Source organism: Balaenoptera physalus, assembly GCF_965194825.1.
Source record: "Balaenoptera physalus genome assembly, chromosome: 9".
Classification (NCBI taxonomy): domain Eukaryota; kingdom Metazoa; phylum Chordata; class Mammalia; order Artiodactyla; family Balaenopteridae; genus Balaenoptera; species Balaenoptera physalus.
Window position 1 is genome coordinate 20,203,847 of NC_138888.1, and position 13,449 is coordinate 20,217,295.

General features: G+C 38.2%; 1 pseudogene across 1 annotated transcript; it reads right to left on the minus strand.

Annotated features, from left to right (window-relative positions):
• Positions 1-8,159: 8,159 nt before the first annotated feature.
• LOC309667404 (large ribosomal subunit protein mL48 pseudogene) lies at positions 8,160-12,439 on the minus strand (annotated as a pseudogene). The gene has a single exon. The product of its transcript is annotated as a large ribosomal subunit protein mL48 pseudogene (transcript).
• Positions 12,440-13,449: the final 1,010 nt, after the last annotated feature.

The window sequence follows — 13,449 nt, forward strand, 5'->3', positions numbered from 1 at the left end:
ATAGACTTGAACATAGACCTTATCTGTGTTATGGAAAGGAGAGCTGCAAACTGGATCCTGCCATCACTCCTATGCATCAACCTCACATGAAGAACTCCTCCTCTGGTCATTCTGAATGACCAGGAAACAATGCAGCTGTCGTCCCTTCTTAGAGCCCAGAGGTCACAGTCCCTGACCATGTGGTACTCAGTGATGACTGAGGATCTACTGTGCTGACAGCCCCAAATAGAGGAGGCAACACCGATATTTACAGCAGCGCTATTTACAATAGCCAAGACACGGAAACAACCCAAGTGCCCACCAACAGACCATTAGTTTAAGAAAATGTGGTGTGTGTATATATATATATATATATACCATATATTCATACAACAGAATATTACTCAGCCATAAAAAAGAATGAAATATGCCATTTGCAGCAACATGGATGGACCTAAAGATTATCATACTAATATGTGATATAAGTCAGACAGAGAAAGACAAATATCAGATGATATCACTTATATGTATATCACTTACATTTCTCACTTAACTGTCCTTTTCCCAAGAAATGCCCATGTCTTTCATTTAGTTTAACATGTTGGGTTTTTTAAACATATACCTTGATTTTATTTTGAGGTTTTGTTGTCTCGGTTAGTTGTATTTTAATTAGGTGGCTTCTCTTATATTGATGATTTATGAAATGTCCATTACTGTTTATACTATTGCCTTCTTTTTTATTGGCATATGCAGATTTTATTATTTTGAGTTTTGAGACACTGATAATTAACATCATAACTAGATCTTCATAGAAAATTCCATGATAAACATCAAGATCTTGATCTTGATGTAAACAGAAGGGAGTGATCCCCCCAAATCCATTAAAACATCACAGATTTTGTAGAGTAAAGTATGAGAAAACTATTCAAATCTTGATAAATAAAGCACCAAGATGCCACTGCACTGCAGCCAAGATTCATCTGCAGTGCACCGCGGGCACCACGGGCCGAGCTGACATTAGATGACCTTTCTGACTGGCCATCTACAGCCCATAAGCATTCCTCAAGGTGTCAAATGAAGATTAATAAAAATCACTGAGAAAACAAGAAACAAAACTGACTACCACTTTGCAGTATTTGCTAGCCTAAATAAATAAGACAATGACACAGGACAATTTTGTTGGTTGTGGATCAGTGCGGGTAAGTGGCACTGAAACTGTAGTTCTCATGAATGTGTAGGCTGAGATGGGAATATAAACAAACCACCATCAGCGTTTGACAGGGTAGGGTAGTGGGGTCTGGCTTACAAACTCACGCCTTACCTCCAGTACTAGCACTATGTACTTCTATCCTGTTTCTGCAGTTTAGATTTTGATGGGCTTTAGAAAAGGACCGCAGAAGATCCCCTCCCCAGGAGACATGAGAAGAGGGGATGGTGGCTCTGGGTATACTTCACAATTTTAACCTGGAGTCCTGACCAGCCCTCCATGCTTCACCGACCCTTTTTTGTTTTTCCCATTTGTCCTCTTTTGTTTTCCTGCTTAGCTTCCTGATCCACTTATTTTATATCCTACTCTTGGGCGCCCTGTCCTTCCCTCCCTTTTGACTGTTTCCTGAGCACCTACTATGTGCCAAACACAGTATTACATTCTGGGGCACAGAAAGGTACAAAAGACAAGTTCTCTGCCCTCAAAGGAGGCATAGTCAAGGCTAAATGTTATCTCCTTTAATCCTCACAAAACCCTGGGAAGCACTTATTTTCCCATTCATGAAGGAAGAAACTGGAAGTCAGAAAGGTTAGGGGATGTGCCCAAAGTAACACAGCCAGGGCAAGGCCCCCATGAGGTTGATCCAAGGGTCAGCTCCTGTGCTTCTCCACCAGCCCTCAGCCTCCTGGATTCCCCTCCTTACTCCACCCTCATTCTTCACTTAGTACTTCCCCATTTCTTCTATTCTAACTTATAACAATTTCCCTTCTCTGTTCCCTTTGGAGAAGGCAGACAATTATTTTTAATTGATAAAACTCCATTGGTTTTCAACCCAGTTTTTAAAAGCCCTGTGAAAAGAACAAGACTTGATGTTGGTCCAGCCTTCCACAGATGATCATGAAAACCAGACTTCAAAAGGACTTGGAGAAAATTTTACTGATTCCTTAGAGAACTCCTGCCTAGTTCTCCTTTGGCCTGTCTGATCTTTTTGAGGTTTATGGGTATGAGGATTGGACCCTGATTCATAATTCAGTGCCTTCAGGTACTTTCCCCAAGTATTATTAGGAACTGAAATATGTTTCCCAAAGCAGAGCTGGCATATTATAGGCCAGGAAAAGAAGCCAGGCAAAGAAAGGAGGGAGGGAGGGAAGGAGGGAGAGAAAGAGAGAGAGAGAAAGAAGGGAGGGAGACAGGGAGGAAGGGAAGAGGAAAAAAGAAAGAAGGAAAGAAAGTCTACCTTCCAAGTAGAAAGAAGAATAGAATGCTTTCATTCGTGTATTGTGAAAGTTTGCTGTTAACCAACCACAAGGTATCATTATTAAAATAACTTTCTACAAGAAAGCAAAGGGAAACAAAAGGAAGACCATGAATTCTTTGACACCAAATTAAAGAAGCAAACAAATAAATATAAAGTAAAATGAGATCAAGCTACCATTCCAGAGGAAGAAGACAAGAAATAAATAAATCTCTTCAAACCAAACTGTAGGAAAACAGTCTCGTTGGAAACAAACACGCCTACAACAGAATTGATCACTTAGGACAAGAGAAAAGAGCAGAAACCAGTAAATCAACAAAGTGTGAAACTGAAGTGTAGGGTTAACGTTCACCTGATCAATACCTAACACCTCAGATTAACGAGGCCCTGGCAAGAGAGTCTAACTTTTTCATATCACCAACACCCAATGGGGGAGGATGTGAATATCAATCAAAACACGGTAACAAGGGAAAGGAATCAATCACCTGCTTCTCAGTATTAAATAAAGGTAGCTCACAGAAAGAGCTGGTGCCTGCCTACCACCTTCCTCAGTAAGAAAACAAGAAGGCATTAATAAGAGTTCATCTGTGAAAACTTTCTATCAACAGTCACAAGCCACAATATAAACAAGACTTTCTACCAGGACGGGAGTCTAGAGGTGTATTAAAAACAAACAACAAAGCTTTACCTCTGATTCAATCTGCAACTAAATAATCTAATAAATGGGATGCTTTTAATAGCAGATTGCAAAGTTTTCCCCTAAATCATAGTTTTTAAAACATCATTACTTTTCTGGCAAGCACTCTAATCTGATTACATATCTTTTAACTTACTTCTATCTGGACTTGTAATTACATATATGAACAAATGCAAATCAATTCATTTCATAGCCATAATTAAACTATTTAAGACATTCAACATGTTTTAATAATTTTGGTTCTGAAATATATATTTGGTTAATAGAATTTGCAGCAAATTATATAGAGGGAGGAAGAAAGTACTTTATGTCCATCAAACAATAGAATTACATCCATCTGTTATTTTTTTAATGGTGACAGCAAAATCAATTCTAAGGGGGTGAAAAGAAAATGAGATTCTGAATTTCTCACCATACCTTCTAGTTCCCCTTGACACACTAATTAGTTTCCCACCCTCTTCTCTTATGCCTTACAGCATGTTTGCCTGGAGGAAAAATGAAACTGGCAAAACAGAAGAGAAGCAGTGACTAATGAAAAGGACAAGAGAGAAGTGACAATTCCTTTGAATGGAGCCATTAGCTACACGCTGTTTTCAGGGCTTCAGGCCTCAATATTCTAACACTTTCAATTGTTTTCAGAAATTCCTATGGAGAGTTACAGACTGTACAAAGCTCCATCCTGGATAGTTTGCTATTTGTACAATTAAGGATGGCATGCCCTTTCTGTATCATTTTTCAAGATTATTATTGTTTTTCTCCGAGACTCAAGAGAAGAGACATAATGAATACTGTCTCCTTACTACAATCATCCTGTCATGAAGTTCAGAAGAAAATCTTTTCAAAGTTTTGAATATCAAATGACAGCAAAAATCTCTGATAGCTTTGAAAAGCAATTATGTACAGTTTGGGATTGAATTCGATATTTTAAAACTTATATATGCTTTTCAATAAGGGGAACTATTTGAACGCATATTTTTCAGGGATCCTTGAAACAGAACAAAATTAGAATTGAGATTTCACTAAAAATTACCCAACCCTGGAAAGCATGTGACTGAATCCAGTGTCATCAACATCTGGCAAGGTACTAACACATAAGAAATGTCTCTGCCATTGTACTGTTTCAGGCACATTTCTACCCTACCGTAACTTTTTATTCAAATGTCCTGTTATATGCCTGAGGAAAAATAAAGCATATTCAAAGGGAAAAAGCAAAAAAAAACAAACAAGGAAATGTCTTTCAGCTCTTTACTTTTATCTTCAGCTATATCTTCCAAAATTGATATGAGCTAATTGATTATGTTTTTCACTACAGCGTGGTCTAGGGTTATTTATGCCTGTTAGAATTCTGAAAAGTTACAAATGGAATTAGCATTACTTAAGATATGATTTTAAAATTTAGAGTAAAATAGCAAATTGACATTTGGGGCCAATGCTCGGGGGAAAAAATCCTGTTGCTGTGGAAATGAGTATAGATGCAGACCTTAAATTTCTCTGTATTCAAAGGCTAATTCTGACTTGAGGTTAATCTTATACACACACACACACACACACACACACACACACACACACACACACACACCATTGAACTTGAGGAGACAAAGCACCAGGCTTTACCAAAAGAAAGTAATTTCCTGGCAGTAGTCCCTTACCTATTGTTACATTCAAAGATGGTTCCTACTAGTTGGCAAGGTTGGCTGGATCTTAGCATCCAATTCATTTCCTTAGGGAACACCTGCCTGGGGATAGTTCTGTCCACTTCATGGGCTTCTCCTTGGGTCTCCCCTCTATGGCTTGGTACCTTCTAATACTTGAGTGCATTCGGTGGTTCCAGGGCAAGCAGAGGAAACACCAAGAAAAGACTTGAACTTCTACAAAGACAGCTGATCATGCAGCTCTCCTTGTCAGCTTCTGATATTAATGGACACTTCAACTCTCTCTGCACCTCTGATTTCTGTCCGCAAAATATGAGGAGCATTCTTTCCCTATCAGAATGATGAGTACTTAAAATAAATTTCTGTCATACCTTAGAAACTGTTTGCTAAAATTAATGTCAGTAATAGATATTCAGCAGTTTAGTGAAGGCACCTGAGGCATATGGGCCTCAGGTAAAGGGTCCATAAAAGTCCTTTCAAAGACGCATACATAGAGAATGGACTTGAGGACACGGGGAGGGGGAAGGGTAAGCTGGGACCAAGTGAGAGAGTGGCATGGACTAATATATACTACCAAATGTAAAATAGATAGCTAGTGGGAAGCAGCCGCACAGCACAGGGAGATCAGCTCGGTGCTTTGTGACCACCTAGAGGGGAGGGACAGGGAGGGTGGGAGGGAGACACAAGAGGGAGGAGATATGGGGATATATGTATATGTATAGTTGATTCACTTTGTTATAAAGCATAAACTAACACACCATGGTAAAGCAATTATACTCCAATAAAGATGTTAAAAAAAAAAAAAGTGTCTTTCAAATGTCCACATGGACTAATTACTATGAATGTGTGGATTTTATTCTGACTTGGAGTGTATAACAGCTATTTGTAGTGACCAGGGGCTCTGGTGTTTAGTGTAAATTGCTTCTCTAGAACAAAAGAATTTGGGTTTCTTCTTAACCAGCAAAATCAATCCACGAGTGCTACCTTCTTGATAGCTGAAACACCATGGCTTTCCAAAATGGTAGAAGTAGAAAATCCAATATCAAAATATTTTGATTTAGTTTTATTCTGCTTTTATTCAGTCCTTTCCTCCTTTGAGTCTTGATTAGCCTTTAGTTCCTGTTCTGCCTATCTCTGTCAAGAGAAGAGATAAACAACTAGAATAAAAATTGCTACTAAACTATGTATTGAATTTTAACTCAGTATTTTCTTTCTTCATTTACTGACCAGGACTGTCAGAGCAAAAGATGGATTAGGATCTTTGTTTTGAGTTATTTTGTCAAGTGGATGGAGATTTACTTTTTTCTAATTGTCCTTATCACTTGGAAAGCTGTACAGTGAGCAAGAGGTACAGGTTTCAAAGGTAATCATATTTTAAATATCCCATTTCCTATTTAATACTAGTTCAGAATATTTCAGATCAAAGGAACAGAATTGATCCAAAGTGCTTTAAGAAAGAAAGAAAAAAAAGATTTGGTCAGAAAAAAATTTTGGTCCCAAGCCAGGTTGTCTGGAGGTTCACCATGTCATCTGAACTTTTGCATTATTTTTCTGCAGTTTTCTCCAGTTGGCTCCCCCAGGTAGCTACGGCAGTTGTTAAAGAAAAAAATTATCCTGACACTTGTTACAACAGTAAGGCAGACACAGGACTATTGCAATAGGCTGCTGTTATAATAGGCACTGTAACAATGAGGTTCTGCAGTACGGGAGAGAGACTGAGCTCAACTCTGAATACAACAAGGAAAACTAAGGACTGATAGCCAAGAAGCAAGGTGAAGGGGTCAGTGGATGGAAAATTACTAAGAGGAAACATCAGCAGAAAAGGGGATTCTGCCTAAACCTACCTGGAGGATTCTTGCTTAAGGCAGACCAGGGTGATTACGTATCACCTGTGGGATGGTGACAGATGAGAAACTGGGTTAGATATCGAGGGTGATCAAATAGTGAGGGTGAGGGAGTCTCTCTTGATAACCGGAATTAGCAGGATTCTTGCTAAAACTGGGTCTTGAGGAGATGTTCAAGACAGGGTCTAGCTGGGCTCAGAGGCGTCTGTCTAGAGTCTGGTCAAGAAAAGAGTCTTTGTCCCAGTTCCAAACTCCCTGTCCTCAAGGGACACCCAGTCATGGAAGAGAAGGAGCCCCAGCCCCAGCCTTCTCTGCAATGGTCCAGGGCACACTGACTGGACCATCCCAGGGCAAGTACTGCCCCCAGAAAATGAGGACACTCAAGTTAACTGAAAGCAATCAGAGCCCACCTCAAGAACTGGAGTGGGGCCGTTGTCACTCAGACTACACAGGGGATAGGTAAAGAAATTCAGGTAGTATTACAAGAAAGGAAGAGAAAAAATGCTGCTGGTCAGTAAACAACAGAAGTGCTTGGCATCTCTCTGAGCACTGACGGCCTCGTAGCTCTCCGTAGGACAGTCAGTAGGACAGTCAGTGGTTAAACACCTCTGCGTATAAAGTCCCTAACACAGCATTTGGGTTATTTCACAGACACATGCAAATATTCAATTCCTTTCTATGCTCTTCCCGCAACTCATAAATCATTGTGCATTTTTTAGAACTTTGGTCAAACTTAAACATACTGCCTATAATTTATGGAGCACAGGTTTCTCTGACCCCCAAATGTCCCCAAACTGGTATATTAGCATAGTATTAACTGACTGCACTACGGGACAATGTAAGGCAGAGCACATTCATTCCTTAGGCCTTCCTGACAACCAAATTTCCCTTTTCTCTGTAGCCGTCATGAATGTCTTAAGATGATCATGCTAGGGACGAAACACACCCAAAGGCTGCCCCTCTACAATAGGATCCTGTCGCTTCTGCTTTTCTCAGTCACCTTTCACAAGTCAGCATTGCCCCTGGTCACAGAAAACTTTACTCCTAGAAACTCCCCTAAAGGCTCATAAGCACTAAGGGAATATTGGAAACATAATGGAGGTCATTGCATACTTTTAGCTGCAGCTTGTGACATTACGAGAAACCCAATACCTGTATTTTGCAGATGGACTAGTTAGTATACAGTGGAGTCCCTTAATCTGTTTGCAATTCACTGGGCTTCCTACGTGTAAGGATTGGTGTCTTTCAACAATTCTGATACATTTTCATTCACTATCCCTTAGCTATTGCCTCTTCCATTTTGTTTCTATTACTTATCCCTGAAATTATATACAAGGTATACATTATATATGTATATGTGTGTGTATATATATATATATATATATATATATATATATATATATATATCTTACCACTCCTATAATCCATAAGCACACATTATATATGTATAATATATATATTATATTATATATAATATATATAATATATTATATTATATATATTATAATATATATAATATTATATATATCACTCTTATCCTCCATAAGCATAGTAGTTATTCTGCTTTTCATAATTTGCTTCATTTTGTCTTTTTGGATCTATATTCTCTATTTTTTCAGTATTTTTTTTTTTGTAAATGAATGAGCAGGGCTCTGTTCCAATAAACCTTTATTTACAAAAACAGGCATTGGGGTTTTGGAACTGGATAGAGGTTGCACAACACTGCAAATGCATTAAATACCACTGAATTATTCACTTTAAAATGGTTCGTTTTGTGACATGTGAATTTCACCTCAATAAATTCTTTTCAAAAAGCAAATAGGCAGTTGTTGGGATTTGGCTCACAAGTAGTAGTTTTCTGACACGTGACCAAGATCAACCTTTAATTCTCTGCTTAAATTCATTCCAGGCAACACTAATTTGCAGTTATGTAACATCTACCTGCATACTTATGACAGGTCACTCACTACCCCACAAGGTAATTTTTTTTCACTTATGGACAGACCCTGATCCTATCTGGAGGGTTTTTTCATACACAAAATCTCCCTCCCTATGCCTTCTATCCACAGAGAGTTTACTTATGATTGTCTGCTTCACTAAAGGGACTCCATGCCAGGCTGATTTAAAGGATGAGTTCACTCTAATTGGAGAAATACTGAAGGGGGACATGCTTATATGCTAAAGCACCAGGCAAAGAGAAATTGAATCCCTTAGTTAAATATACTCGACAGGATGGATTGACTTCTCACATACACACACATCCATCATCAGCAGATTTTTATTAGATGGAAGATACCTAGGGTTGGCTCAAAGGAAAGTGGTGACAATCGGCAAGCACTCCTCCACGGAGGAGAGGAGGCACTCCTGGCTGTGGAGATGGGTACTTACGATATTGAGGGTCAGGGTCTCCTGCTTGACTTTGGCCACCCAGGAAGCTCTTCCCCTTGCCACTCAGTATCACCAGCGCTGGCACGAAAGGGTCTGCAGTGAGCTAGTTCAACGTGGCTAGCAGTTCTTCCAGTTCTGGCCGAGCTCTGAACCTTCCTTTGAAGTCTCCTTCAGTGTGCTCCCTCACTGACAGTTTGACTCCTTCAGGAAGATTGCTCTGGATTATTTCCAAGAAAATCTCTGCAAATGTAGCGCTCAAACCGCTGATCTGAACCACTCGCTCGTGGGCGGTAAGAACTGAGTCCAGGAGCATTTTGCTGCCTTGGTCCTGCAACTGCAACGCCTCCACGGTTTTGGTGGGCATCGCCTAACTTTCCTCGACTTTAATGGAGAGATGGTTGCAGAGGCTGTGAACATATTGGGCATAACTCTCTGCCAGGGCCATATCATATGCAGTCAGGTGAATGTTTAAAACCCCATATTCATAATCTGTCCCCAAATTAATGGGTCTCACTTCCACTTTTCCCCTCTTCTTCCTGGGCTGAACAGGAAACAAAAGAGAAAGAAACTCTTGTACTTTAACTAGGTGCTTGTATCTTCCAATGCCATGCGTGGGCTGTGACCTGCAGTGCCGACCGACGCTCAGCAGAATGCCACCTGCAGAACAGAGCGGATTCTCTCCTGAGGTTCTGAACCTCAAGAGGGAAAAGGCTTGCTTAAAAATGGTGTCATTCCTCAGACACAGCGCCTTTCCCAGAGCTCCAGTCATCCTTTGCTGCTGCGCGGCCTGTAGCTGTGCCAGCTGAAGATCGGCCCAAGAAGCTGCGACCGCTGGGCGTCCGAAAACACTCTATTTTTTCGGTTTTATCTTCCAGTTCACGGAGTTTCTTTCTCTTCAGCTCTATCTAACATGACATTTAATCCATCCATAGGATTTTTAATTATTTTTGTACATTTTAAATTTCTAAAAGTTCTATTTGATTCTTTTTCCTATTTGTTAGGGAGTTTTTTTTAATAGTCTTGTCTGCTCGAATTTTCAAGCTTATTTTGAATTGATTTAGACATATTCCATTTCATATTCAATTTCTGATAATCCCAAAGTCCCTGTGGGTCTGTTCTAGTGTCTCTTGTCCCACCTGTTCTCATGGGACTGACTTCACATGCTTTGTGATTTTTGACTATGGGCAGCTCACTTTCCTTGGAATTTTTTTCTGTAAAAACACTTCAAGGGCTGGGTTGAAGTTAAGTTTCTCCAAAGGTAAATTATATTTGCTTGCGTCACTAGCTTGGGATCACTTCCAAACAAGGAACACTTTAAATTTGCTGCTTAAGGTTTTTCAGACCACATAGATAGAATAAATCCAGGCCACACATATTCACAAGGGCTGAATTTAGTTACACAGTCTCAGATGAGATTAGTTTTTTGCTCTACCCCACATCATGGTAAGCATAGTTAAGTTTCTTTGCTTTCCCCTTCTTCACAATGAGGTTTCTTTCTTACTTATACTAAGAATGTAAAGGATATACTTCTCCAGAGTTCCAGCTTTATTCATAAGTCTCTTGTTAGGTTCTCTACTTTATCCAGGTCTGAGGACTTGTATCCATCGCCTTTGCTTGTACAGCCTCAGCAGGGAAGCTCAAGGTCTCAGTGCAGATAACTCCAGAGTAAAAGGCAGCATCAACACTTGCTTGCCCCCAGCATTCCCATTTAACTTTGGTTTTGCCTCTGCATATTCCTTCCTTTTTATCAGTGTGTTTTAAAAGGTTTTCAAAGTATATTTTATCCCGAATTTTAATCGTCTCAATCACAAGAGTCATTTACGGTATCTAACTTACTACGTTGATAGAAATAGACATCCCTGGGAATAAAAAGTTTTAGACTTATTTTTGATTCTGTTTTTGTTTTGTTTAATTTCTTAACTTCTGTTATTCAATTTGGAATAATATAATTCATGAATGTCCTACTCTGGTTTCATTTATGTTGGGTAATGTTTATAAACTGATGCTTAATAAATAATCGCATACAAAGTTAAATATAGCTAACTTGTCTAGGATCCCAGTGTCTACCTTTTAGACAACTGGGGAAAACTGTGTCACTGATTCTCCATCAATCACAGTGTACGACCAGGGCTAAAATAGATTCTATGCATGTCACTTGTTTGTCAACCACAAATCCTGTACAAATTGCTATAGCACTGACTGGCACAAAATAATCTGGGGTAGAGTAATGCACAGCAACAGAAAGTCAAACAATGTTGAGTAGAAAATCAACTATCAATAAATAGTGAGCCTATTTACTTTGGTTTACATTATGTCCTTATATCTTTGGGCATTTATTTTTTATCATTATTTGTGAAATCACACAAATAAATAATCATTCAGTTTCATAGGTTTTCTTAATCAATGATCAGTTTGAACTTCAAATTTTTAAGTCTAAAATTTTTCTCATTCTATTCCTAAATATTATTGGTTAAGTAGTTTGCTATTTTTTGTCAGAACTGTTCTTTTTTAATTCATTCTTTAAAGCTAACCTCACTTTGCTCAGTTGCTGACAATTGTTAAAAGCTTTCTTCCAAATGTAGATGATAAACTAAAATCAAGAAAGCTGTTGCTCTTTTGACATGAAAAAAAATTAACTCTCTTGATAGAGAGAGTGTTACTTGTATGTCTGCTCATAATTTTTGGATGCATCAGTAATCCTAGAAACATATGAACTATTTTGAATAGTCATGAAAATAAAACTCTAGTCTTGTTGACCACCGATTTTATCATCTACACAAGCCACTATCAACATTCTAATATTTGCTCTCCACAAGCTTTATTTTGCCTTAAGAAAATCAGTTACCAAATGACACTGGACATCTGGATTTCTTTTAGAAATTAAGCAATAGCTTATATAAACTGACCACAGGTTTCCCACACTGAACTTCAAAACATCAAATAATTTAAAAAAGAAAATAAGCCTATTTATTGGGTGTTACAGGCAAAAAAAGAAAAATGTGGAAGTGACACCAATCACCAAACTCTTATTCACATACTCTTGGTCCAAGACATTTTGTTCTCAAGGTTTCTTCTACAAATTACATGTAACCTTTAGCAGACTTGATGCTGATGGCTCCTACTGAATCATGCTTTGGTAACTGTTGGACCATTTTACTCAGGGATTTTTGCTCTTAGAGCAAACAAGGTATGCCACTCAGTTGCCCCATACCTGAGTTAACTATTCATCAGAAACAGGCATGGTCCCGGGTTGTGTATCTTACCTAAGCTGTTGAAAAGTTTATTTCTCACTGATTTATTTTTTTTCTAAAACCCATTCAGAGAATTTGAGTTTTATTAATTATTGATTGAACTGATTTATCATACTTAAGAAAAATCAAAATATCTTTCTGTTTGTATTATTGACCAGTAAATACTACGTTTATTGTAGTTTTAAACCAAAACACATTCGAAATCTAATCCTAAATGAGCCTGGATTTTGTGACTTTTTCTATAATCTTTATATTCTGTGGAATTCTCCCCTACCAGGTAAGAAAATCACAAACAGAGTTAAGAAATCTATTCAGAAGTGAAAAGGGCAGGCAAGAAATCAAGAATGACTTGGAGATTTGGAGCTCAAATGACAAAGAGATTTTTGGGAGCCATTAATAGAAATAAGGAAGTCAAGAGAAGTGAGTCTAGTGAGAGGTGGAAGAGGAGAAATCAATTTTTTTACATATTGATTTTGAATTAAAAATGCAAAAGTGAAAGGAATCACAGATATAAATGTAAAAATTGAAACAAGGATTGTAAATAGCACAGGTAATTCAAAATCCAGGAGCAACCTAAAATATTAATAAATATGACAACATAACTATGAAAACTTTTGAATGACAAGAAACATCAGCAAAGTCTGAAGACAAGTGACAAATTGGATATAACATTTTGGCAACTGATAAATAAAAGGCTAATATTCTTAATGCATGAAGGACTCCTAAAAACTGAGAATTTGAAAACCACATACAGCAACACAGGAAAAAGTAGCAAAAAAATGAATGAGCAGTTCACAGAAAAATTAATTCAACTGGACTTTAAACATGGGAAACAATAATTAGTCTCACTCACATTAAGAGAGATACAAATTTTAACTCACTAAGAAACCACTTCGCACCCATCAAGTAGGCAAAATCCATAGTCTCTTTTGATAAGACTGTGGGGAAACAAGTACTGTAATGCATTGTTGGTGGGACTGCAAAATTATATAACCCACATGGAGAAAATCTGACAAAACACAACCAAATTACATGTATATTTATTATCCATTGATCTAGCAATCCCACTTCTGGGAGTCTATCTCAAAGATACAGTGGGAAAAAATGATATATATGTTTATATATATCATATGTAATATGAGAGAGAGACTGAACCAGGAAGCAGCTACATTTTAG